The 27,029-nt window shown below is 41.5% G+C and overlaps 1 long non-coding RNA gene across 1 annotated transcript in view; it reads left to right on the top strand.

Moving 5' to 3' along the window:
• The window catches only part of LOC134482364 (uncharacterized), a 92,532-nt gene extending 67,597 nt beyond the window's left edge, over window positions 1–24,935 (top strand). Inside the window, exons 4-5 of the long non-coding RNA XR_015639739.1 lie at window positions 22,992–23,143; window positions 24,695–24,935. This is a non-coding gene — a long non-coding RNA (uncharacterized LOC134482364). The remainder of the gene's footprint in view (window positions 1–22,991; window positions 23,144–24,694) is intronic.
• Window positions 24,936–27,029: the final 2,094 nt, after the last annotated feature.

Raw genomic sequence — 27,029 nt, 5'->3', positions numbered from 1 at the left:
ATTAAGGCGTAGGAGCTGCTGTCCCACAGGGTGGAGGTCTCATATGACTAAGAGCATTCAGCAGGTATAGACTCAGGAGTCCCCAGGCTTGGGCTCTGTCTTCAAATCATGGGTCACCTGGTACCCATCATGAAAAGGATGCTTAGGGATCCTGAAGAGAGACAAGCAGCTAGGGAGACCAGCAGAACGCCTTGACTTGCTGTTTGGCAAATGGTGCTGCAGAGACTTGTGAGATTGCCTGGGCTCTGTTAATGTTTTGGGGTTTTGCTTTGGTTTGGTGTTTTGAGCCAGGGTTTCTCTGTAGACCAGGCTGCCCACAAAGTGAGATTCTATCTCAGAAGTAGTAAGTTACCTTGCCAGAGACGGTGTCATCTGCTTCAGATGTCTTCTGTGAGCCCTTGTAGAAAGGTTGATGACTGATTTATGTGATGCTCCAGAGCTGTTTGTAATGAGGCAGGAAAACAGGGGATGTATGTGAGGGCTGCCTTTGCTCCTTGTGTATCACAGGCCAAATCCTTCCTTCCTAAACTCCAGACTTGCGCGCTGCCCCTTTACCTCTTGAGAAGATGAAGTCCTTGTGGAGATGACCGCAGCTCCATCCTGCAGTTGCTGGTTCTGACAGACAGCCCCGTGAGACCACAAAGCCCTTAAGGATCGGGCTTGTTCTGGAAGTCCGCTAATGTGGGGTCCACCCACACTGGACAGACTAGACGGAGCAAGTCTCACAACCGCCATCTTGGTGAATGCCCGCATCAGCTCCAGGAAGCGGAAGTACATGGATGGGGGGGAGGAGTCCTCCAGCACTTGTTAGAATGGACAGTCTCAAAACGCCCCAAGCATGTCCAGGCCACTTCTCTTTACATTTCCATGTGGACTTTGTGACCTCTGTCTCAATACTTTTCTCCTAGGCATGATTTTTTAATACATGTATGTTATTTTATACTTATCTATTTTCCCACTACTGTCACTACCAGTCACCTTAAAAGGCAATAATACACATATTCCAAAAACCCTGTAGGTTTCTTCTACACTTCTCTCAGCCAACAAAAGCATGAATGCCAAGTTTAACAGTTTAACATATGTGGCCAAATTTTAAAAAATGAAAATAATTAAATATATGAATATATAAATATATATATGAATATGTGAATATATAAATATATATATATAAATCTGTGTGTGTGTGTGTGTGTGTGTGTGTGTGTGTGTGTGCGCGCGCGCGCGCGCACAGAGGGAATATATATGGAGCCAAACTAACAGAGGACACAAGGCTCCACCTAGACATCTTGTGTCACACAATTTCACCTCCAGTAACAGGAATGGGTAACAAACTGCTGAGTCCTTAACCATAGGGCCCTATAGGAAGCCTCAACTGTCACAGGCTTGTGTCAAGACTATTGGTTGGTCTACACAATCTGATGTTCAGGACTGATTTCTGATGGTAACACTTCTGTCATCACAGTGGGAGAGGTTGAGCCGGGGTCTAACTAGACTCTTCACCCTACTAACCAGAGTTCATAATACTGGAAGGTACCCTGTCTGCTACTGGAGGGCAAAGGTAATCCTCAATATCTGTCACCTACAAACCCTGCAACCTACAACGACACCTACATGGAAGCCCAAAAGCATCTTCAAATCTAATTCCAGGTGATCTAGACCCCTCTTATGTCTTCACAGGCCTGGACATTCACACAGTGCACACACATATACATAGGCAAATCATTCACACGTAGGAAATAACCATAATGTTTCAATAATAATAGGTTCACATGTATGTAGTAAACTTATGTGCTAAGTTCATTACTTACAAGCATACAATCTATTAGTGCTTTCTTAGTATTTTATTAAAATTATGCCCCTATCACCCTATTGGTTTTCAAAAAAAAATTATCTTTCACCAAAAAACCTGTGGCCATTACAAGCTACTCTTTATTCCTCCACAGCCTACCCCCTATTAAATTTTTAGGTACCACTTCCAACTATTGATGATAGAAGTATGAACTTCAAATATAGAACCTTAAAACCAGGTTGTGTACAGCACCAGTGCCTTTGCAATAGCCCATAATATAAATGGTTTTCTGAGGGGACCTTTGATTAATGAGGAAACAAGCTGGAACCCAATCTAACTTCTACTTCAGGTTTCTCATTCTGCTAGCGTTTGTTGTTGCTGCTACTGTCTTATTGATTGATTGATTTTTTTTGTGTCTGGTTTTTGAGGTATTTGTTGGATTTGATTGAATGAGTGAGTGAGAGAGAGAGGGTGAGTGAGTTATTTCCAGAATGAAGGTGCGTGTGTGCATGTGCGTGTGCGTGCTTGTGTGTGTGTGTGTGTGTGTGTGTGTGTGTGTGTGTGTGTGTGTGTGTGTGTAGCAGCATTGGCTGTCCTGAATCTAGCTCTGTAGACCAGACTGGCCTTAAACTCATGGAGAACTGCATGCCTCTGCTGCCTGAGTGATGCGATTAAAGGCATATGTCACCACCAACCACTTCATTCTAGGTATTTAATAGAAATGAAATCATCTAATATAACATTAACCCCTTTTTGGTTATTAGAATTTCTTCTTTCACAGAGTTTAATGTTTGTCATTTTTATTAATGTATTAGGATTAGTATCAATAAGTCTTGTCATTGCTAGAAACTAGTCCATTGTATTGATATGCCACACTTTGTTTACCTATTCATCACACTGTACTTCTTCGGGTTCCTCCCTTTTGTCATTTATAAGTTCTGTGCACATTCAGGTGCTTAAGACTGAACCATTTTATATTTATACTTCAAACAGTAATATAGAAGGTTGCTATTTCTCAGTTCCTTTACAGTCTCACATGTGCTCTTGCACTTTTAGACACTTCACAAGTGCTCTACCACTGACCTACACACTCAGCATATAAATATATATGAATATATATTGTTATATTATACTATATGTTACATAAATGATAAACATATAAAATATATTTCTCAACTGCACTCCCCTGCTCTATGAACTGAGCTACCAAACTCTCTACAAAACAACTAGATAGAATACTTGGAAAATAGGCTTTATACCAGGGAAGCAGCAATGTTCAGTTTACAAACACTCATCAAATTTATCTGCCATATAAAGAAACTGATAGAAAAAAATCAGGAATTGATGACAGAGTAGAGACTGAGGGAATGGCCAGTTAATTACTAGCCAAACTTGATACCCATCCGTGGGCAAGCACCAATCCTTGACATTTCATAATACTCTGTAACAGAGTATTTTATAACAATTGTAACAACTGCAGACAAGTGTTTAACATGGCTGTCCTCTGAGAGGCTCCACTGAACAGCTTACTCAGACTGATGCAGATATCCACAGCTAAACAGTGGGTAGAAGTTAAGGACTCATATACAAGATTCAGAAGAAGGATTGCAGCCCTCAAGGGGAATGAAACTCCATAGGCCATACAGCAGAGTTAACTAGACTTGACACTTTGGGCTCTCAGTGTCTGAACCATCAGCAAAAGAACACACAGGGGCTGGAGACAGGCCTCCCAGTACATGTGTGGCAGATGTGCAGCTCGATATTCATGTGTGTCCTGAACAACTGGAACAGGGGCTGGACCAAAAGCTGTTGCTTTTCTGGTTGCTATGTTCTTCTAGCTGGGCATCTTCGAATATATAAATGAAGTACTTGGAAATCTCTGGAGAAGTGTCTTGAAATCCATTGTCCACGCTGTCCTTTTACTGTTGAGTTATTAGACATCTTCATATATTCTGGACAAAGATTGCTACATCTATACCTTTACATAAACTTCTGGAAATATTTCAAACAGCAGGAAAAACACACTGGCTTCTTCTGGACACAAATGAATAAAGACATCAGGCCCTGGTGTCTTATACAATTATTGATTGTACTAAAAATTATTTACTTGCCTTAAAATATTGTGCTTGTCTTCACTGTTAGAGAGCTGCCTTCCATGTGTGAAGCAAACTCACACTACCTCTAAAGTACATGCACAGCCTTATGTGTTCCTTAATACTTTCTAATGTTTGATGTATTTAGAAAGGGACAGAAATATTAAAAACACTTATGTTTTTGAATGAAAAGAATGTTAATGAGAAGAAATTCGTAAAAAAGCATCCATTTAGATGATGCAGCACATAAGATCATTTTCCATCCAAGCCTGATGACCCTCAATCTTGGTAGGAGGATCAAACCTACTCTAAGACATTGCAGTCTCACCTCTACATATATGCATCATCACTTACACACACACACACACACACACACACACACACACACACACATACACACATGCACATACACACACACACTCAGAGAGAGAGAGAGAGAGAGAGAGAGAGAGAGAGAGAGAAGTGGGGGGGGCAGTGCTTGCTCCCATGGTTTGCTGAACCTGTTTTCTTATACAATTGAGGCCCATCCACCCTGGAGTACCAACATCTAGGACCACCACCTACAATTACAGGGGACATTCTACATTAATCACAAGAAAATGACCCACAGACTTCCTTCAAGACAATGTGATGGAGAAGATACCTCTACTCTGATTCAGTCTTCCCAGATTATATGTAGATTTATGGAAAGTTCATTAAATTCAACCAGCACAACATCCTCCAAGGCTCAGGTACTGTTGTTGAAGAGGGAGTCAGAAATGATATAAGAACAAAATTTGGGGAGACGTGCTGTGAAACTAGGTCTTCTGGATGTGACAAAGTAATGACAGTCATGAATCCAATACAGGTGTTTTCCTGAAAACACCCTACACAAGAATGGGGCATCATGGGGCTGGGGATTTAGCTCAGTGATAGAGCGCTTGCCTAGCAAGCACAAGGCCCTGGGTTTGGTCCCCTGCTCTGAAAAAAAAAAAAAGAATGGGGCATCACCATCATCTCAGGTATTTGGAGTGGTTCATAAAGCCCCCATTAATGGCCACTTCTTGAGGGAGCAGGATAAAAGTTTTACAAAGGAAAGAAAGAAAGAAAGAAAGAAAGAAAGAAAGAAAGGGAGAGAGAGGGAGAGAGAGAGAGAGAGAGAGAGAGAGAGAGAGAGAGAGAGAGAGAGAGGAAGAAAGTTAGGTTTCAACTGTCTTTTCTCTTTGGCAACTAATAACACATGACTTGGTAATATGAGTAGTTTTTCAGAGTAGGGTTAAAGAGAGATTGTAGGGCGCCCTCCTGTGGTGAACAACGGTACTGCGCATGCGCAGGTTTTGCACCTGGAGTCAGTTAGCCGGGACGGTACCATGCTAGTGAGGTGATTCATTCTCCGCCAATCCCTGAAGGACAATTAGCCACAGCCTGTTGTGTATATAAGGCGAGTGCTTTGCCGCTCGAGGTCCCCGTATCAGCAAAGAGGTGGTCCTGCAATAAAGGTTGTTGAGAAGAATCCGACCGTGTTGCGTCTTCCTTGCTGGCCGAGGCAGGCAAGACAATTGGTGGCCTGTGCGGTGACCCGAGGACAATCTCGTGGATTCAGAACTCTGAAAGTTCAGGACGGTGACGTCGGTAAATTCCCGGATAAGGGACCATAAGGTTCTCTGGAGGTAAGCAGAGAAGATGAAAGCCTTGCTATAGAAACCGAAAGGTTTGTAAACTATGGCAATGTTGTTTCCAATGGATCCTTTGTGGATAGGGCTTGTACCTCTTTTTGTTTCCTTTTTTCTTTGTGTGGGATAGAGAAGCCACAGAGGGCAAGCTTAAGCCCTGACCAAAACCTCTTTGGCGAATGGTTCGTGCCTGCTTAGAGGATAAACGACGTGAGGAAGCCGTTAGAGCCATTAGGACAGGTCAGAGGGTCCTTGCAGAGCAACAAGAAAGTATGTCGGAGGGAGAAAAGTTCTCGAAAGAAAAAAAGAAAAGAAAAGGAGATAAAAGGAACAGAGAGAAGGTAGAGATAAAAAAAAAGAGGATAATCAGAACCAGGAAACAAATAAGATATATTCTTCTTTAAAAGCCTTGACCTTAGAAATGTCAGATGATTCAGAGCTTAGTGAGGATGATGAGGCTGATCTCGAGGAAGAGTCTGCTCAGTGTGAGAGGGAGAGATATGATCCAGACTGGCCACACGCTAGTGCCACATGGCAACAAGGCGGACAATTAGACAAGAAAGCGGTTATACCAACAGCACCTCCGTATAACCCTCAATATAAAAGCATGGTGAAGCCTACAAAAGCTACTTCCTTTTGCCCAGAGGTGTGGAAAGAGATGGGATTAAGTTTTCCAGTGTTTCTGGATGCTAATGGGCATTGATATCATGAACGTGTTGACTTTAAGACTATAAAGAAATTGGCAGAATCGGTCAGAACCTATGGGGTGAGTGCAGCTTTTGTTGTGGCTCAAGTTGAGGCTATTGCTAGGTATTGCCTCACCTCTTGGGATTGGGGGAGTCTGGCTAAAGCCTGCCTCTCCTCAGGTCAATACTTAGATTGGAAATCTTATCTTTTTGAATATGCTAATACTCAGGCCACCATTAATCTAGCCTCAGGAGTAGACCCTCAGAGACATTGGGATGCTGACATTGCTATTGGGTCTAGGGAGATTCACTCTGCACCAGACTGGTTATCCAGAACAAGTATATAGTCAAATTAATGAAATAGCCATCAAGGCATGGAAAGCACTGCCTAATAGGGGTGCAGTCTTCGGGAACCTTACCAAGGTTCTGCAAGGACCCACAGAGCTGTTTTCAGACTTTGTAGCCTGCATGGTAGAGGCTGCTACCAAGATCTTCGGAGACCCTGATACAGCCATGCCTCTCATTAAGCAGCTAGTGTATGAGCAATGTACAAAAGAATGTAGGACTGCTATAAACCCATACTAACACAAAGGTTTAGAAATTTGGATGAAAGTCTGCAGGGAACTGGGAGGACCATTGACTAATGCTGGCCTAGCGGCAGCTGTGATACAGTTAGGAAAAACTGCCACCACGGATACCTGTTTCAAATGTGGCCATAAAGGGCATTATCGAAGACAGTGTCCTGAAAGGAATAAGGGGAGAATTAGTGATAGACCTAAGCAGCCTGGACTATGTCCACAGTGTAAGAAGGGAAGTCATTGAGCAAATGAGTGTAGATCTGTGAAGGACTTGGATGGCCGACCCCTAGCGACAGGATGTGGTGGTGCACGGCCAAAAAACAGACAACGGGGCCCACGTCCCCAGGGCCCTCAAATATATGGGGCACTGCAGGGCGACAGACAGGGACAGGACAATCAGAGGCCTTGGCCTTTCCTTCGCCACCCAAAGGACCGAGGAGAGCCACTAAAGGCTCCGCAGGACTGGACCTTCACTCCACCACCAGACTCGTACTAACCCCCCAAATGGGAGTGCAGCCTGTAGACACAGATTTTAGAGGACCCCTCCCTAAAGATACAGTTGGGCTATTGTTGGGATGCTCCTCCTCTGCCCTGAAGGGTTTACAGATTGTGCCCGGAGTAATTGACCCTGATTATTTAGGCACAGTAAAAGTCCTGGTAGCCTCCCCCTAGGGAATTACTGCAATTTCCCCTGGAGACAGAATCGCTCAAATGCTGCTTCCGCCTAGCTTGCATAAGTGCTTTCCTGCTGAAAATAGAATCAGAGGGGACAGGGGCTTAGGATCTACAGGCTCCCGATTTGCCTTTATCTCATTGGAACTGGGTGATCATCCAATGTTAACATTGACTGTAGAGAGACAATCATTCCTTGGCCTGTTGGACACTGGAGCAGATCATAGTATTATCTCTGCTCATGACTGGCCACCTAGGTGGCCTATGCAAACATCATCTCAGGCCCTACGTGGTCTAGGGTATGAAATGGCTCCTTTTATAAGCTCCAAAGAATTGACATGGGAGGATACAGAAGGGAGATCAGGAAAGATTACTCCCTGTGTTATAGACATTCCCGTGACACTGTGGGGCAGAGATGTTTTGATAAGTCTAGACATGAGACTGACTAATGCTTACTCCCTGCAAGTTAAGGATATAATGGCGAAAATGGGCTACATGCCTAGAAAAGGTCTGGGAAAAAATTACAAGGACGAGTTGACCCAGTACTGTCAAAACAAAAACAAAACAGGACGGGTCTGGGTTTTTCCTAGGGGCCATTGAGGGAGGAATACCCATTACTTGGAAAACAGAGGAGCCTGTATGTGTTCCTCAATGGCCTCTATCCTCTGAAAAATTAATTGCTGCTGCCGAATTAGTATTTGAACAATTGCAATTAGGACATATTAAACCATCCAGATCACCTTGGAATACACCCATATTTGTTATTAAGAAAAAGTCAGGAAAATGGCGATTATTGCAGGATTTAAGAGCTATCAATTCTCAGATGCAAACAATGGGTCCCATACAGAGAGGTTTGCCATTACTCTCCAGCATCCCTGCCGATTGGCCTATTATTATTATTGATATTAAAGATTGATTTTTCTATCCCTCTTGCTCCACAAGATAGCCTGCTATTTGCCTACTGAGTCTAGAAAAGGGCTGCTGATTCCACAGATAGGCAACAGCTTTAAAAACAGCTCCCACTCCATGTTTGGGGCCCATAATGAAGACTGAGCTACATATCTGCAGCATATGTGTGGGGGCCTAGGACTACTTCATGTATGATCTTAGGTAGGTAGTTCAGTCTCTGAGAGGTTCAGTTTACTTGATTCCTGGTATTCCTGTGTAGTTGCTATCCTCTTCTGGCCCTCAGTCATTCTGCCAAGTGTCCCATAAGAGCCTCTGAACACAATATTTGGCTGTAGGTTTCTAAATCTGCTTCAGTCAGTGCTTGGTGGAACCTATCAGAGGAAAGTTAAGCTATTCTCCTGTCTCCAAGCATAACAAATTATCGTTAATGGTGTCAGAGACTTGTACTTGCCTGTGAGATGGGTCTAAAGTTGGGCCTCTTGTTGGATGCCCATTCTCTCAGTCTCTGTTCCATCTTGTCCCTGCCTTTCTTGCAGGAAGGATAAATTTGGGGTCACAAATTTGTGTCCTCTTGTGTGTTGGTGTCCTTATTCTTCTACTGGAGTTTCTACCTGACTATAGAAGGCAGCTTCTTCATCTTCCATATCCCCACTGCTATGAGTATCAGGTAATGTCACCACTGTTTGTCCTGAGAACTTTTCCACCCCAGGTGTCTGATACATCCTCAGGAGGACCTCATTCAGCAAACACACACATACACAGAGACACACACACACACAGGCACACACACACGCACACACACAGGCGCACACACAGAGACATACAAACAGATACACACAAGCATACACACAGAGACATATAAACAGATACACACACAAACACACCATGTCTGCTGTAGATTTCCATTTATTCTCTGGGCTCTGTGACCCTGTTTTATGTTTCACCTCATATGTGATACTGAATCCCTTCCCCATTCCTTTTTCTATACTTCTCTTACACAGTGCCCTCCCTCCATCTTTCTCCTATTACTCTTTTACTCCCCCTCCTTGTGAAAAGCATGCATTCTCTCTTGAGCCTTCCTTGTTGTGTAGCATCTCTGGGTCTATAGAATGCACTGAGAGTGTTTTGTATTTTATTGCTAATATCCACTTATAAATAAGTACATACACTGCATGTCTTTTTAGGTGTGGTTACCTAATTGAGGATGACATCAATTTCCATCCATTAGTTTTTCATACCTGAATAGTATTCTACTGTGTAGATATAACGCATTTTCTTTATCTATTGTTTGTTTGAGGAGCATCTGGGTTATCTCCAGTATCTGGCTATTATGAAGAAAGCTGCTATGAACATAGTTGAGCAAGTGTCTCTGTTGTGTACTAGGTTATCTTTTGGGAATGTACCCTAGGTATTTTTTTTTACTAATTATTTATTTATTTTTTTTTGGTTCTTTTTTTCGGAGCTGGGGACCGAACCCAGGGCCTTGCGCTTCCTAGGCAAGCGCTCTACCACTGAGCTAAATCCCCAGCCCCACTAATTATTTATTTTTTATCATTCCATATTTATTCACCTCTTGGTCCTCAACCTCCCAGTGTTCCATATTGCATACCTCCCTCCCCTTGCAATCACCCTCCCTTAACTTCTCCACAAGAACATTCCCATTCCATGCACTCCACCCAACCCGTAAAGTTCCTGGGAATTCTAGTCTTTGAGGATTAGGTGCATCCTCTCTGACTGAACACAGACCTGGGAGTCCTCTGCTGTATGTGTGTTGGAGGCCTCATCTCAGCTGCTGTATACTACCTGGTTGGTGATCCAGTGTCTAAGCAATCTCAGGGGGGCTAGGTAATTGAGACTGCTGGTCCTCCTCCAGGGTTACCCACCTCCTTCGCTTCCTCCAGCTTTTCTCCAATTCAACCAGAGGAGTCAGCAGCTTCTGTTCACTGGTTGGGTGCACATAACTGCATCTGACTCTTTCAGCTGCTTGTTGGGTCTTTTGAGGAGCAACCATGATACATCCCTTTTTGTGAAAGCTCCATAGCTTCAGTAATGGTTTCAGGTCTTGGTGCCTCCCCTTGAGCTGGATCTCACTTTGGGCCTTTTGCTTGACCTCCTTTTCCTCAGCTCCTCTCCATTTCCATTCCTGCATTTCCTTCAGACAGGAAGAAATATGGGTCAGAGCTTTGGCTGTGGGATAGCTACTCCATCCCTCACTTGATTCCCTGTCTTCCTGGGGAAAAGACAGGTGGACTCAAAAAGTTCAGTCTTTTCACAGTAGGGCCTTTCATCTAGGGTACCCCATTTGAGACCAGAGAGTCGTTCACTTCCCAGGTCTCTGGTATATTCTAGAGGGTCTTCTCAACCTCTGTCCTCCCAAGTTCATCTGTTTCAATGTTTTCTGCTGTACCTCAGGGCTTCAGATCATGATACCAGATCATGACCCTCCCAACCTCATTCCCTCCCAGTACCTCCCTCCCTCCCCCTTGTGATTGCTTTCTGTTCCCTCCCAAGTGGAACTGAGGCTTCCTCACTTGAGCCCTTAGTTTGTTGACCTTTTTGAGTCCTGTGGACTCTATGGGTATTCTGTACTTTTTTATTTTGGCTAATATCCACTTATTAGTGAGGACATATTGTGCATGTCCTTTTGGGTCTGAGTTACTTCACTCAGGATGACATTTTCTAGTTCCATCCACGTGCCCGAAAAATGCAGAATGTCCTCATTTTTAATAGCTGGTTAGTATTCCATTGTGTAAATGAACCACATTTTCTTTATCTATTCTTCTCTCTTGGAACATCTGTGTTGTTTCCAGGTTTCAGCCATCACAAGTGAAGCAATTATGCACATAGTGGAATATGTGTCCCTGTGGCAGGCTGGAGAATCTTGGGTATATTCCCAAGAGTAGTATTTCTGCATCTTTAGGTATGTCTATTTCCAATTTACTGAGCAACCTCCAAATTGATTTCCAGAGTGGTTGTACCAGTGTGCAATCCCACCAGGAATGGAGGAGAGTTCCTCTTTCACCACATCCTCACAAACATCTGTTGTTAATTGAGGTTTAGATCTTAGATATGCTGAGTGGTGTAAGGTGGAATCTCAGGGTCACTTTGATTTGCATTTCTCTGATCAATAATGAATTTGAACATTATTTAGGTGTTTCTCAGCCATTCGAGGTGGTACAAATTTTCCTTTTAGCACTGCTTTCATTGTGTGCCATAGGTTTGGGTATGATGTGTTCATATTTTCATTAAATTCCAGAAAGTGGTGGTTTTTTCATCCCAGACCAAATGATCATTAAGTAGAGAGTTGTTCAGTTTCCAAATGTATGTGGGTTTTCTCTTGCCTTTGCTCTTATTAAAGACCAGCCTCAGGCTATTGTGGCCTGAAAGGGTGCATGGGATTATTTCAATCTTCTTGTATTGGTTAAGAACTGTTTTGTATCCAATTATATGTTCCATTTTGGAGAAGATACCATGAGGTACTGAAAAGAAGGTGTATTCTTTCTTTAGGGTGAAATGTTCTGGATATATCTGTTAAATACTTTTGGTTCATAACCTCTATTAGTTTCACTGTGTCTCTGCTTAGTTTCTCTACCAAAGACCTCTCCATTGATGAGACAGGGGTGTTGAAGTCTACCACGATTATTGTGTGGGTTTCAATGTGTCTTTTGAGCTTTACTAAAGGTTTGTTTTTTGTTTTGTTTTGTTTTGTTTTGTTTTTGTAAACCCAGCAGGTTAACATTTATTTGAAACTGCTATGAGTGTTTTACATTTTCTTAGTAGTTCAACATAGTAAAGACAATGTGGAAAACAGAATACATGGTTTTGTTTGTTTGTTTGTTTGTTTGTTTTCATCTTTATTAAAATGGGTATTTTTTTATTTATATTTGGAATGTTATTCCCTTTCCCGGTTTCCATGCCAACATCACCATAACCCCTCCCCTTCCCATTCTATATGGATGTTCCCCTCCCAACCCTCCCCCAACTATACCCTTCTTAGGCATATACCCAAAAGATGCTCCCACATATAACAATGACACATGCTGCACTATGTTCATAGCAGCCTTATATATAATAGCCAGAAACTGGAAAGAACCCAGATGCCCTTCAACAGAGGAATGGATACAGAAAATGTGGTACATCTACACAATGGAATATTACTCAGCTATCAAAAACAATGACTTTATGAAATTCGTAGGCAAATGGATGGAATTGGAAAATATCATCCTGAGTGAGGTAACCCAATCACAGAAAAACACACATGGTATGCACTCATTGAAAATTGGCTATTAGCCCTAATGTTTGAATTGCCCTAGATGCACAGAACACATGAAACTCAAGAGGGGTGACCAAAATGCGAATGCTTCACTCCTTCTTTAAAAGGGGAACAAGAATACCCTTGGCAGGGAATAGGGAGGCAAAGTTTAAAACAGAGGCAGAAGGAACACCCATTCAGAGCCTGCCCCACATGTGGCCCATACACATACAGCCAACCATTTAGATAAGATGGATGAAGGAAAGAAGTGCAGGCTGACAGGAACAGGATGTAGATCTTTCCTGAGAGACACAGCCAGAATACAGCAAATACATAGGCGAATGCCAGCAGCAAACCACTGAACTGAGAACAGGACCTCCATTGAAGGAATCAGAGAAAGGACTGGAAGAGCTTGAAGGGGCTCGAGACCCCATATGAGCAATAATGCCAACCAATCAGAGCTTCCAGGGAGTAAGCCACTACCCAAAGACTATACATTGACTGACCCTGGGCTCCAACCTCATAGGTAGCAATGAATATCCTAGTTAGATCACCAGTGGAAGGGGACTCCCTTGGTCCTGTCAAGACTGAACCCCCAGTGAACGTGATTCTTGGGGGGAGGGTAGTAAAGGGGGGAGGATGGGGAGGGGAACTCCCATATAGAAGAGGAGGGGGGACAGGTTATGGGTCCAGAAACCGGAAAGGGAATAACAATCAAAATGTAAATAAGAAATACTCAAGTTAGTAAAGATAAAAAGTAAAAATCAAAATTGAACAGTGGGAAAAAAACAATAACTTTATGAAAATCATAGGCAAATGGATGGAACTGGAAAATATCATCCTGAGTAAGGTTTTTATTTTTAATGGGAATGCCCTTGCATTCAGGTCATAGATATTCAGAATTCTTAATTTTCTCTTGGGGGATTTTCCCTTTAATGAAATATGAGTGTCTTTGTTCATCATACTTATAACTTTCAGTTGAAAGTCTATTTTATTGTATTTTAGGATGGCAACTCCAGGTTGTTTTTTGAACCCATTCCCTCGGTAGAACTGTTGCCATCCTTTTATTCTGAAATAGTGTCTGTCTACGTTAATGAGGTGTGCTTCTTATATGCAGCAAAATGCTTGATATTGTTTGTGTAGCCCATCACACAGCTTATGTCGTTTTATAGGTGAGTTGAGTTCATTAATATTGAGAGACATTAAAACCAGATGACTGTTGGTTCCTGTTATATTTGCTATTGTAAGTATTTTTTATGTGTTTGGGGTTTTCTCCTTTAGGCTTTGCTGTGAGATGTTTAATATGTTGTCTTTTCTTTGTTATAGGTATCTTCCTTATATTAAACTTTTCCTTACAGGATTCTCTGTTGTCCTGGATTAGTAGATAGATACTGTTTGAATTTAGTTTTCTCCTGGAATATTCTAGTTTCTCCACCTATATTGATTAAGAGTTTTGCTGGGTACAGTAGCCTGGGCTGGCATTTGTGTTCTCTTAGAGTCTGCATGACCTCTGACCAGGCTCTTCAGGCTTTCATAGTCTCTGTTGAGAAGTCTGGTGTAATTCTGACAGGTCTGCCTTTTTATGTTATGTGGCCCTTTTCCCTTGCAGCTTTTAATATTCTTTCTCTGTTCTTTGCATTTAGTGTGTTGAGGATTATGTGACAAGAAGAATTTATGTGAAGAGGGGGAGGTAAGACCGGTCGAATAAGTGTCGTCCCATCGCCGTGGGGAAGGTACTGTCTAAGGAGGCTTGTTTCATAGGAGAGATCAAGCACTCACTCAGGGAGAGAGGATTAAGAGTGAAGAAAAAGGATTTAATCAAGTTCTTTTTTTTTTAATTAACTTGAGTATTTCTTGTATACATTTCCAGTGTTATTCCCTTTCCCGGTTTCCGGGCAAACATCCCCCTCCCACTCCCCTTCTTTATGGGCAATCCCCTCCCCATTCTCCTCCCCTTGTCGCCCTCCCGCCAACAATATAGTTCACTGGGGGTTCAGTCTTAGCAGGACCTAAGGCTTCCCCTTCCACTCGTGCTCTTACTAGGATATTTATTGCTACCTATGAGGTCAGAGTCCAGGGTCAGTCCATGTATAGTCTTTAGGTAGTGGCTTAGTCCCTGGAAGCTCTGGTTGCTTGGCATTGTTGTACATATGGGGTCTCGAGCCCCTTCAAGCTCTTCCAGTTCTTTTTCTGATTCCTTCAACGGGGGTCCTATTCTCAATTCAGTGGTTTGCTGCTGGCATGCGCCTCTGTGTTTGCTGTATTCTGGCTGTGTCTCTCACGAGAGATCTACATCTGACTCCTGTCGGCCTGCACTTCTTTACTTCATCCATCTTGTCTAACTAGATGGCTGTATATGTGTGGGCCACATGTGGGGCTGGCTCTGAATGGGTGTTCCTTTTGCCTCTGTTTTAAACTTTGCCTCTCTATTCCCTGCCAAGGACATTCTTGTTCCCCTTTTAAAGAAGGAGTGAAGCATTCACATTTTGATCATCTGTCTTGAGTTTCATTTGTTCTAGGCATCTAGGGTAATTCAAGCATTTGGTCTAATAGCCACTTATCAATGAGTGCATGCCATGTGTGTTTTTCTGTGATTGTGTTACCTCACTCAGGATGATATTTTCCAATTCCATCCATTTGCCTACGAATTTCATAAAGTCATTGTTTTTGATAGGTGAGTAATATTCCATTGTGTAGATGTACAATATTTTCTGTATCCATTCCTCTGTTGAAGGGCATCTGGGTTCTTTCCAGCTTCTGGCTATTATACATAAGGCTACGATGAACATAGTGGAGCACATGTCTTTTTTATATATTGGGGCATCTTGTGTGTATATGCCCAAGAGAGGTATAGCTGGATCCTCAGGCAGTTCAATGTCCAATTTTCTGAGGAACCTCCAAACTGATTTCCAGAATGGTTGTACCAGTCTGCAATCCCACCAACAATGGAGGAGTGTTCCCCCTCCACATCCTCGCCAGCATTTCCTGTCACCTGAGTTTTTGATATTAGCCATTCTGACTAGTGTGAGGTGAAATCTCAGGGTTGTTTTGATTTGCATTTCCCTTATGACTAAAGATGTTGAACATTTCTTTAGTTGTTTCTCAGCCATTCGGCATTCCTCAGCTGTGAATTCTTTGTTTAGCTCTGAACCCCATTTTTAATAGGGTTATTTGTCTCCCTGCGGTCTACCTTCTTGAGTTCTTTGTCTATTTTGGATATAAGGCCTCTATCTGTTGTAGGATTGGTAAAGATCTTTTCCCAATCTCTTGGTTGCCATTTTGCCCTAACCACAGTGTCCTTTGCCTTACAGAAGCTTTGCAGTTTTATGAGATCCCATTTGTCCATTCTTGATCTTAGAGCATAAGCCATTGGTGTTTTGTTCAGGAATTTTTTTCCAGTGCCCATGTGTTCCAGATGCTTCCCTAGTTTTTCTTCTATTAGTTTGAGTGTGTCTGGTTTGATGTGGAGGTCCTTGATCCACTTGGACTTAAACTCTGTACATGGTGATAAGCATGGATCGATCTGTATTCTCCTACATGTTGACCTCCAGTTGAACCACCACCATTTGCTTAAAATGCTATCTTTTTTCCATTGGATGGTTTTGGTTCCTTTGTCAAAAATCAAGTGCCCATAGGTGTGTGGGTTCATTTCTGGGTCTTCAATTCTGTTCCATTGGTCTATCTGTCTGTCTCTGTACCAATACCATGCAGTTTTTATCACTATTGCTCTGTAATACTGCTTGAGTTCAGGGATAGTGATTCCCCCTGATGTCCTTTTATTGTTGAGGATAGTTTTAGCTATCCTGGGTTTTTTGTTATTCCAGATGAATTTGTAAATTGTTCTGTCTAACTCTTTGAAGAATTGGATTGGTATTTTGATGGGGATTGCATTGAATCTGTAGACCGCTTTTGGTAAAATGGCCATTTTCACTCTATTAATCCTGCCAATCCATGAGCATGGGAGATCTTTCCATCTTCTGAGGTCTTCTTCAATTTCTTTCTTCAGAGTCTTGAAGTTCTTATTGTACAAATCTTTTCCTTGCTTGGTTAAAGTCACACCGAGGTACTTTATATTATTTGGGTCTATTATGAAGGGTGTCATTTCCCTAATTTCTTTCTCGTCTTGTTTCTCTTTTGTGTAGAGGAAGGCTACTGATTTATTTGAGTTAATTTTATACCCAGCCACATTGCTGAAGTTGTTTATCAGCTTTAGTAGTTCTCTGGTGGAATTTTGGGATCACTTAAATATACTATCATATCATCTGCAAATAGTGATATTTTGACTTCTTCTTTTCCCATCTGTATCCACTTGACCTCCTTTTGTTGTCTGATTGCTCTGGCTAGAACTTCAAGAACTATATTGAATAAGTAGGGAGAGAGTGGCAGCCTTGTCTAGTCCCTGATTTTAGTGGGATTGCTTTAAATTTCTCTCCATTTAATTTAATGTTAACAACTGGTTTGCTGTATATGGCTTTTACTATTTTTAGGTATAGGCCTTGAATTCCTATTCTTTCCCAGACTTTTATCCTGAAGGGGTGTTGAATTTTGTCAAATGCTTTCTCAGCATCTAATGAAATGATCATGTGGTTCTGTTCTTTCAGTTTGTTTATATAATGGATCACATTGATGGTTTTCCGTATATTAAACCATCCCTGCATGCCTGGGATGAAGCCTACTTGATCATGGTGGATTATTGTTTTGATGTGCTCTTGGATTCCGTTTGCCAGAATTTTATTGAGTATTTTTGTGTCTATATTCATAAGGGAAATTGGTCTGAAGTTCTCTTTATTTGTTGGGTCTTTGTGTGGTTTAGGTGTAAGAGTAATTGTGGCTTCAAAGAAGGAATTTGGTAGTGCTCCATCTGTTTCAATTTTGTGGAATAGTTTGGATAATATTGGTACGAGGTCTTCTATGAAGGTCTGATAGAATTCTGGACTAAACCCATCTGGACCTGGTCTCTTTTTCGTTGGGAGACCTTTAATGACTGCTTCTAGTTTCTTAGGAGTTATGGGGTTGTTTAACTGCTTTATCTGTTCCTGATTTAACTTTGGTACCTGGTATATGTCTAGGAAATTGTCCATTTCCTGCAGATTTTCAAGTTTCGTTGAACATAGGCTTTTTTAGTAAGATCTGATGATTTTTTGAATTTCCTCTGAATCTGTAGTTATGTCTCCCTTTTCATTTCTGATTTTGTTAATTTGGATACACTCTCTGTGTCCTCTCATTAGTCTGGCTAAGGGTTTATCTATCTTGTTGGTTTTCTGAAAGAACCAACTTCTGGTTCTGTTGATTCTTTCTATGGTCCTTTTTGTTTCTACCTGGTTGATTTCAGCTCTCAGTTTGATTATTTCCTGGCTTCTACTCCTCCTGGGTGTGTTTGCTTCTTTTTGTTCTAGACCTTTTAGGTGTGCTGTCAAGCTGCTGACATATGCTCTTTCCTGTTTCTTTCTGCAGGCACTCAGCGTTATGAGTTTTCCTCTTAGCACAGCTTTCATTGTGTCCCATAAGTTTGGGTATGTTGTACCTTCATTTTCAGTAAATTCTCAGAAGTCTTTAATTTCTTTCTTTATTTCTTCCTTTACCAGGTTATCATTGAGTAGAGCATTGTTCAATTTCCACGTATATGTGGGCATTCTTCCCTTATTGTTATTGAAGACCAGTGTTAGGCCATGGTGGTCCGATAGCACGCATGGGATTATTTCTATCTTTCTGTACCTATTGAGTCCCGTTTTTTGACCAATTGTATGGTCAATTTTGGAGAAAGTACCATGAGGAGCTGAGAAGAAGGTATATCCTTTTGCTTTAGGTTAGAATGTTCTATAAATATCTGTTAAGTCCATTTGGCTCATGACTTCTCTTAGTCTTTCTACGTCTCTGTTTAATTTCTGTTTCCATGATCTGTCCATTGATGACAGTGGGGTGTCCTACTATTATTGTGTGAGGTGCAATGTGTGTTTTGAGCTTTAGTAATGTTTCTTTTACGTATGTAGGTGCCCTGGTATTTGGGGCATAGATATTTAGGATTGAGAGTTCATCTTGGTGGATTTTTCCTTTGATGAATATGAAGTGTCCTTCCTTATCTTTTTTGATAAATTTTAGTTGAAAATTGATTTTATTTGATATTAGAATGGCTACTCCAGCTTGCTTCTTCTGACTATTTGCTTAGAAATTTGTTTTCCAGCCTTTCATTCTGAGGTAGTGTCTGTCTTTGTCTCTGAGGTGTGTTTCCTGTAGGCAGCAGAATGCAGGGTCCTCATTGCATATCCAGTTTATTAATCTATGTCTTTTTATTGGGGAGTTGAGGCCATTGATGTTGACAGATATTAAGGAATAGTGATTATTGCTTCCTGTTATATTCATATTTGGATGTGAGGTTATGTTTGTGTGCTTTTCTTCTCTTTGTTTTGTTGCCAAGACAATTAGTTTCTTGCTTCTTCTAGGGTATAGCTTGACTCCTTATGTTGGGCTTTACCATTTATTATCCTTTGTAGTGCTGGATTTGTAGAAAGATATTGTGTAAATTTGGTTTTGTCATGGATTATCTTGGTTTCTCCATCTATGTTAATTGAGAGTTTTGCAGGATACAGTAACCTGAGCTGGCATTTGTGTTCTCTTAGGGTCTGTATGACATCTGTCCAGGATCTTCTGGCTTTCATAGTTTCTGGCGGAAAGTCTGGTGTAATTCTGATAGGTCTGCCTTTATATGTTACTTGACCTTTTTCCCTTACTGCTTTTAATATTCTTTCTTTATTTTGTGCATTTGGTGTTTTGACTATTATGTGACGGGAGGTGTTTCATTTCTGGTCCAATCTATTTGGAGTTCTGTAGGCTTCTTGTGTGCCTATAGGTATCGCTTTCTTTAGGTTAGGGAAGTTTTTGTCTATGATTTTGTTGAAGATATTTACTGGTCCTTTGAGCTGGCAGTCTTCACTCTCTGCTACACCTATTATCCTTAGGTGTGATCTTCTCATTGAGTCCTGGATTTCCTATATGTTTTGTGACCAGTAGCTTTTTCCACTTTACATTATCTTTGACAGTTGAGTCAATGATTTCTATGGAATCATCTGCTCCTGAGATTCTCTCTTCCATCTCTTGTATTCTGTTGGTGAAGCTCGTATCTACAGCTCCTTGTCTCTTCTTTTGGTTTTCTATATCCAGGGTTGTTTCCATGTGTTCTTTCTTGATTGCTTCTATTTCCATTTTTAATTCCTTCAACTGTTTGTGTTTTCCTGGAATTCTTTCAGGGATTTTTGTGACTCCTCTCTATGGGCTTCTACTTGTTTATTTATGATTTCCTAGATTTCTTTCAGGGATTTTTGTGACTCCTGTCTATGGGCTTCTACTTGTTTATTTATGATTTCCTGGAATTCTTTCAGGGATTTTTGCGATTCCTGTCTGTAGGCTTCTACTTGTTCTCTAAGGGAGTTCTTCACGTCTTTCTTGAAGTCCTCCAGCATCCTGATCAAATATGATTTTGAAACTAGATCTTGCTTTTCTGGTGTGTTTGGATATTCCATGTTTATTTTGGTGGGAGAATTGGGCTCCGATGATGCCATGTAGTCTTGGTTTCTGTTGCTTGGGTTCCTGCGCTTGCCTCTCGCCATCAGATTATCTCTAGTGTTACTTTGTTCTGCTATTTCTGACAGTGGCTGGACTGTCCTATAAGCCTGTGTGTCAGGAGTGCTGTAGACCTGTTTTCCTGTTTTCTTTCAGCCAGTTATGGGGACAGAGTGTTCTGCTTTCAGGCGTGTAGTTTTTCCTATCTACAGGCCTTCAACTGTTCCTGTGGGCCTGTGTCTGGAGTTCACCAGGCAGGTCACTTGCAGCAGAAAAGTTGGTCTTACCTGTGGTCCCGAGGCTCAAGTTTGCTCGTGGGGTGCTGCCTACGAGCTCTCCGCGGTGGCAGCCACCAGGAAGATCTGCGCCGCCGTTTCCGGGAGCCTCAGTGCACCAGGGCTCCAGATGGCCTTTGGTGTTTTCCTCTGGCGTCAGAGATGTGTGCAGAGTGCAGTCTCTTCTGATTTCCCAGGCGTGTCTTCCTCTCTGAAGGTTTAGCTCTCCCTCCCACGGGATTTGGGTGCAGAGAACTGTTTATCCGGTCTGTCCTAAATTCTTTTGTTTTATTGATGAAAAATGTCCCTGGTTAATTTTAAACAGTGTGTGGCTGAGGGTGACAAGTGTGCAGGCCTGCTAACAAGCAAGCTGCAGGCTGTGCGTGGGCAACAGCACAGCTCAGGCCAAGTCAGCATAAGAAGAGTTTCAAGGTGAGGAAGCCAGCGCAGAAACAGGGATGTATTGGGGTAAGATGGGCTAGAAAAGGCCTCGATGATTTGGACTAGCTTGAGTAAAACTTGTAATAAAAAAGGGACAAGGTAATGGTAAATTGTTTTTATGTATGCGTTCTTTTAGAGTTATGTTTTAGTCTTTGGACCTGATTAGAGATAGTTTACACCCTAGACATGAGAGAGAATGGGTTTGGGAAAAAGAGTCCTCCCAGACTCTCCATGGATGCTTTGGAGAAAGAGAAAAACTTACAGAGCTCTCCTAGTAACAGAAGAAAGGCAGGAGATGTCCTGCCTCTCTGCTGGCTCCTATTGGAGAAATGCTTCTTTCTGGTTCTGGGTTCCATAGGTAGGATATCTGAGTCCCTTCGGTGGGACACCATCTAGTTTTTCCCCTCTATGTCTATTGTCTGGTGCACCAAGCTGTCCATGTCTGTCAGTTTATGTCTGTGGTTTTTGTTTCTTGTTGTTTAAATGTTTTATGTTTCATGTTCAAAAGAAAAAATGGTAAAAACTTTATCTGCCAGTCATTCACACCTTGATTTGGTTTTAACTCGTTTCAAAAAAAGGGAACAAATGAATAAAAAACAGTTTCAATGGGCCTTTGGAACCCTGTACCTGTAGCTAGGAGCCTAGGTCAGCTGGAGAAGCTGCCTGGGAGCAGAGCGTCTACAGGAGCTGATCTTAAAGGCGCCAACAGCCCCTCAGCTTCTATGGTATGGGAGCTGATGGCTGTTTCTCTTAGAAAAATCCCTGACTTATTATTAGACTTAGCAGGTGACAAGGTGCTTCTCTTAAAATCACAGCTAGAAAAGTAAAAATGGTGCTTGGTCTAAATATTAAAGACATGTGTAGCCACTTCAATCTTGTTTCTGACTGGTTTTAAATGTATAAATATGCTCTACATGCCTTGGTCATAGATTATTGACTTTTAGGTTATTGGAGATGGTTATAAAATTATAACGTTGGTAACAGAAAGTTGACATAAAACTGGTAATTTGGATACAGTTATTCTAGACAACATGTGGCATGAGCCAACCTAGGGAAACAGGTCTAAATTGAGATAATATTTTTATGGAACTCTTATCCTAGAAACCAGGCTTCTAAAAGAATTTAGGGCAATGTCTCTTTGTTGAGGTATTGGAGACCACACCATCGTGCGTTCATATGTAGGAATTGGCAGTCAAACTTTGTAGCATGAAGGATAGACTCTGTGTCTTGGAGACTAGATCGTTTGTTGGAGGTTGAGTTTTGCTTTCCAAAGTTGTGGTTTGCCCTGAAGTTACCTGTATTTTGATGCTAATTCTACTGCCCCAAGGGAAGCTTCCTAGTCTTACTCAGAACTCAGATGACTTCCAAAGTTGTGGTTGTGCTCTGGTGTTACAAGGAGAACTTAAGGATTGTGATTTAGGATTGCCAGTGTTACATTGACTAACTCAAACTTATTTATAATTTAAAAAAATGGCTAATACCCTTATTATGTAATTTCATCACTTCTTCAATGTAAGAAGTTAAAACTTTAAATCTTTCAGTGTATCTGGAAATTTTTACTACAAACCTTTGCTCTCAAAATGAGCTTTAACATTTGGGGAATAGCTGTTACACTACTCAAGAACATTTAAGAACTCAAACTGGATTGCCTAGACTCCTTAACAAGGGAGGACAATGATACCAGGCAGATTATAGGCCTTACATAGGAACAATTATTCAAAAAATATTATTCTGTATTATCCAAAACAATAATGCTAGAGACAGTAATTTGATATACAAGTCTATTTATAAATACAAGTGCTCAGTGTCCTCAATTTAATCCTAGAGGACTTGTCTTAATAAATAATATATTAACAATGTCTTAATAAATAAACAGGGGGAATTATATCCCTGTATGCTATGCAATTATTTAAAAATACTCCTTTTATATTAATTATAAATTTGGATGCCAAGGAACACTCTGAGTTTATGGCACCCTACAACTAGGCATACTTTTGCCTAGGTGAAATAGAAAGATCCACATATTGGCATGAACATGTCCAGGTATTTTTATGTGGAAGAGGGAATCTTTGTGTTTTTTTCTACAGGATGCTACAGAAGTGTGCCAGCTGCCTGCGTGTCTGGTGAGACATGCTGATCCTGGGAGCATGAAGATTCAGCTCTCCTGGTTCGGGACCGTGGAGTCATTCCTGTGCCCTTGAAAGAAGATGGAGACTTTTTAGGATTTACCCTCACCGAGGTATCTGGGGTGGAAAGTTATATTTTGGGAGAACATATGCTCCATCCTCACCAGCTGTTAGAAATATACAACCATACCTTGGTTGTTAATAAACATCATGAGTACCTGCTCGCCCCAAACCATACTTCTCTGGCATGTTCATCAGGGCTGACTACCTATGTAATAATATCTGAGTTCCTGCAGCAGCACGATTATTGTGTATGAGTACAATTACTCCCCAGAATCAGCATACATGAGCCAGAGACTTTTCTTAAATCCTAGGAAAAGGGCTTTCCCCACAAAGTAAAAAGAGAACCAGTAACTGCCATCACTCTCGCGGTTCTCCTAGGACTAGGGGCTGCGGGTGCAGGCACTGGCATCACTTCCCTAGTTACCTCCCATCAATACTATAACCAGCTTAGTGAAGCCATAGATAAGGATATTGCTGAATTAAGAGATGGGTTAGCTAACTTAAAAGATTCAGTTGCCTCGTTGTCTGAAGTAGTCTTACAAAATAGAAGAGGCCTAGACTTAATCTTCCTACAACAAGGAGGACTTTGTGCAGCCTTAAAATAGGAATGCTGTGCTTATGTAGATAAGACTGGACTTGTAGAAGACAGTCTAAAAAAGGTGAGAGTTAGCCTAGAAAAACGAAGGAGAGAGAAAGAGCAACAAGAGTCTTGCTACAAAAACTGGTTTTCTACATCCCCATGGCTCTCTACCCTGTTGCCCTCAATTTTGGGACCCCTTGTGGGCCTACTTTTGTAGATTTCCTTTGGTCCTTGGGCCTTTCAGCGACTTATATGCTTTATTAAATCACAAATAGATTCTGCTTTGCCTAGAAATTCTGATTCAGTACCTTATCATTGCTTGGAGACCAGAATAGCTGAGGAGAACCAGAGAGACAATGAACAAGATGAGGTGCCTACAACATATCAGGAGAGGCTCGATTTCCACAATCTCTTATATTATTGCCATCTGGCCCCTACTCTTTCGCCCCTGGGCTCAAATAAGAGGAATGAGTAGATGACCCAATGTAGCCATCATCAACGACGGGCAACTTCCTCTGACCCTTGACCAATCTAAGACATGGAGCCTTGAGGGCAACAAGGTGATCCTATGACAGATAAGGCTGGGGTTCGAGAGGTAGATCCTAAGACAGAGGTGGCTACACCCTGTTTAAACGTATGGGTTGGTCAAATGCTCCTCGGCCCAGTTTCTCCCCCAATAAACACACACGTATAGCCCAGTACGGTGTGTTACAGCATAAGTTCATTCCTAGCCATTGGGGTGCAGTCCTAACTGCAAGAGTGGCTCGCCATGGCCGAGCTGGGCACTCTGTGAGGCATGTCTAATCTCTCTTAGGCCACTACTTCCAGCTAATGGTCTTTCATAAAGAAAAATGGGGGAAATGTAGGGAGCCATATTGGATTTGGGCCTGGCCACTTTTTGACTCCATGGCGCAAAGTGGCTAGGTGACTCTGGGCTGTTTGGCCACAGATATTCACCCCTAAGATGACTGCCATGAAGTCTTGAGATTGTTGGACAAAAGCCTCTCCCATGAATTTACAGCACAGGAAGATAACATTCAAGGGATGCCTCAGCTTGAGCAGATACCAGTTATCTCCTGAGTCAACACCCGGTGTCTCCACCGCATGACCTCATCGTCTACCGCCTGACCTCTTTGCCTCCTGCTATCACTGACTATATCCTCATCCCTCCATCCTTTGTGTTTCACAAAGGACACTCCCCCTACCTGAAAGCCTTAAAAGCTGGAACGTTCACCCCAATAAATGAGACCTTGACAATAGAATCTTGCTTGGTCTCCTTCTCCTCTCGCCCCCCATAGGCCTATGAGTAAGCATACATATAAGACTACAACCAGCTGAGTCATTTGTTGATGTTGTTGCTGTTGTTATTGTTGTTATTGATTGTGTGTATATAATTTCAGGTGTGATCACAATGCATTAAATTGCCAATTAGGGGGTTTATTCTTCCAGTAGGCTGATTCTCTGACTTGCAAATGAATGAAAGGACAGTAGGGGAATAACCGTTCTAATGACCTAGCAGCTTTGGAGAGGAAATATATATATATATATAAAAAAAAAAAAAACCTTGGGATGGAAAACACATGAGCAGCTGAGAACACTGTAGATTTTTTGAGAGCATCCAGGTTTCATTTCCAGCAACATAAGAGTAGCTCACATCTACCTCTAATTCCAGTTTTAGAGGTTCAGAGAAAAGCTGTTCACCTCCCTAGTCAGGCAAAAATTTACCAGGCAGGAATGGGGAAAAGTCACATAAACAGGAAAAAAAAACCCATATACATGAAATACAAGTGAAATTCTATTTTGGTGCCCATAATCATTTTCAGTAACGAACATTGCCAAGAACAGTAGCACAAATTTTAATGCAAGCACTTGGAGGCTAAGACAGTCTGATTTCCATGAGTTACAGTGCATTTTAATCTACTTAGTCACTCACATTATCAGACTAACCTCACGAATACCCCCGATTTTTTTAAAGTAAATGTAATTTTCATTTGATTCATTGGTTGACAGTTGATGTCACAAGAACTTTGACTTTGATTTACTTCTTATACTATAATCATAATACATATTGAATCTTTAACAAATTCTCATATACATTTAATCTCAGTGCCTGTGAATTATCATTGCTAGCTTTCCAATCTTCTATAAAAGAGAGAGCTAATGAATAAATTAATATTGCTAACTCTGTTAAGGAGTAGATGAGAATGTTCCTTATGTGGTTGTTCATGGCAGTCTACACTCGTCATCTTCGGATCTCTTCTACCCTCAAGGTCATGGTATTCATGCTACCTGCTCTAGAGCTACAGTTAAAACACACCCCTTCCTGGTTTCCTGTACCTGGATGGAGAGACATCAGTATTCTGATCTTCCACAGAACACTTTCATACAGTTACCCTTCTACTGCTGTGATAAAACATAACATGGCCAAGGCAGGTTTTAAAAGAAAGCAGTAAATTGGGCTTACAAATCCACAGTTAGAGATGGTGCTGGCACAATAAACACAGGGCAGCAGGAAGCACTGAGAGCTTACATCTGGAACCTCAGGTTGAAAGTAGAAAATACACTGGGCATGGCTATAGGAATCCACATCCAAGACTATTAACATGATGCCCCTCCTTTAAAAGGCCACACCTCTCATCTCTCGCAAAGTGTTAAGGCAGCTGGTTAACAATTATTCAAACAGAAAAGAGTATGGGAGCCATTTTCATTTAACCAACACAGTTTTCTGAAATTCTTAGTTAGTGCCAACTTAAATGGCACTGATATGTTTTCAACATACAGTGCCATAAAATATTAACTGCATTCTCTATGACCATTATATTTTTGTTCTATTGTATGCAATTACCTTCTATTTAACCTAAGGAAAATAGTTTAAGCATCCTATCTATAGCCACCCTGCACTTCTGAAACTACTTTAGAAGTTTTACAACAGGCTCAAGTTTTTCCTTGCTTCATTTCCATATATGCTTTTGAATCATAATCAATAATGTCTCCAGTCCCATTTATATAAAGTTGTTACCTGCTCCTAGTTCATTATCTTTACCTAAAACTGTATGTCATCAACTTAATATATCTTCTCATCTCTTGGTGGGTGACTGACTTTCTGTCTCCATGGCCTAACAAGTCCCTTCTAACAGTTGCCACATTCACAGGCAAAGCACAAGGAAAGGAAGGAAAAGCACAAGAAAGCAGTAAGGAAATATACTTTAGTCACTCAAAGACTTAGCCTTGTATGCCAGGATTCACTATGCAAACTATGTTTCAAAAGGGGATGTTGGAGATGTCCCATGAATTAATGTCCTGGTTATCTTTACTCTGTAAACCAAACACAGAAAAGAGTTTCATCCTCATTCCCA

The sequence above is a fragment of the Rattus norvegicus genome, chromosome 16 (assembly GCF_021556685.1).
Source record: "Rattus norvegicus strain SHRSP/BbbUtx chromosome 16, alternate assembly SHRSP_T2T, whole genome shotgun sequence".
NCBI lineage: Eukaryota > Metazoa > Chordata > Mammalia > Rodentia > Muridae > Rattus > Rattus norvegicus.
This window is presented reverse-complemented; position numbering and strand designations above follow the sequence as displayed.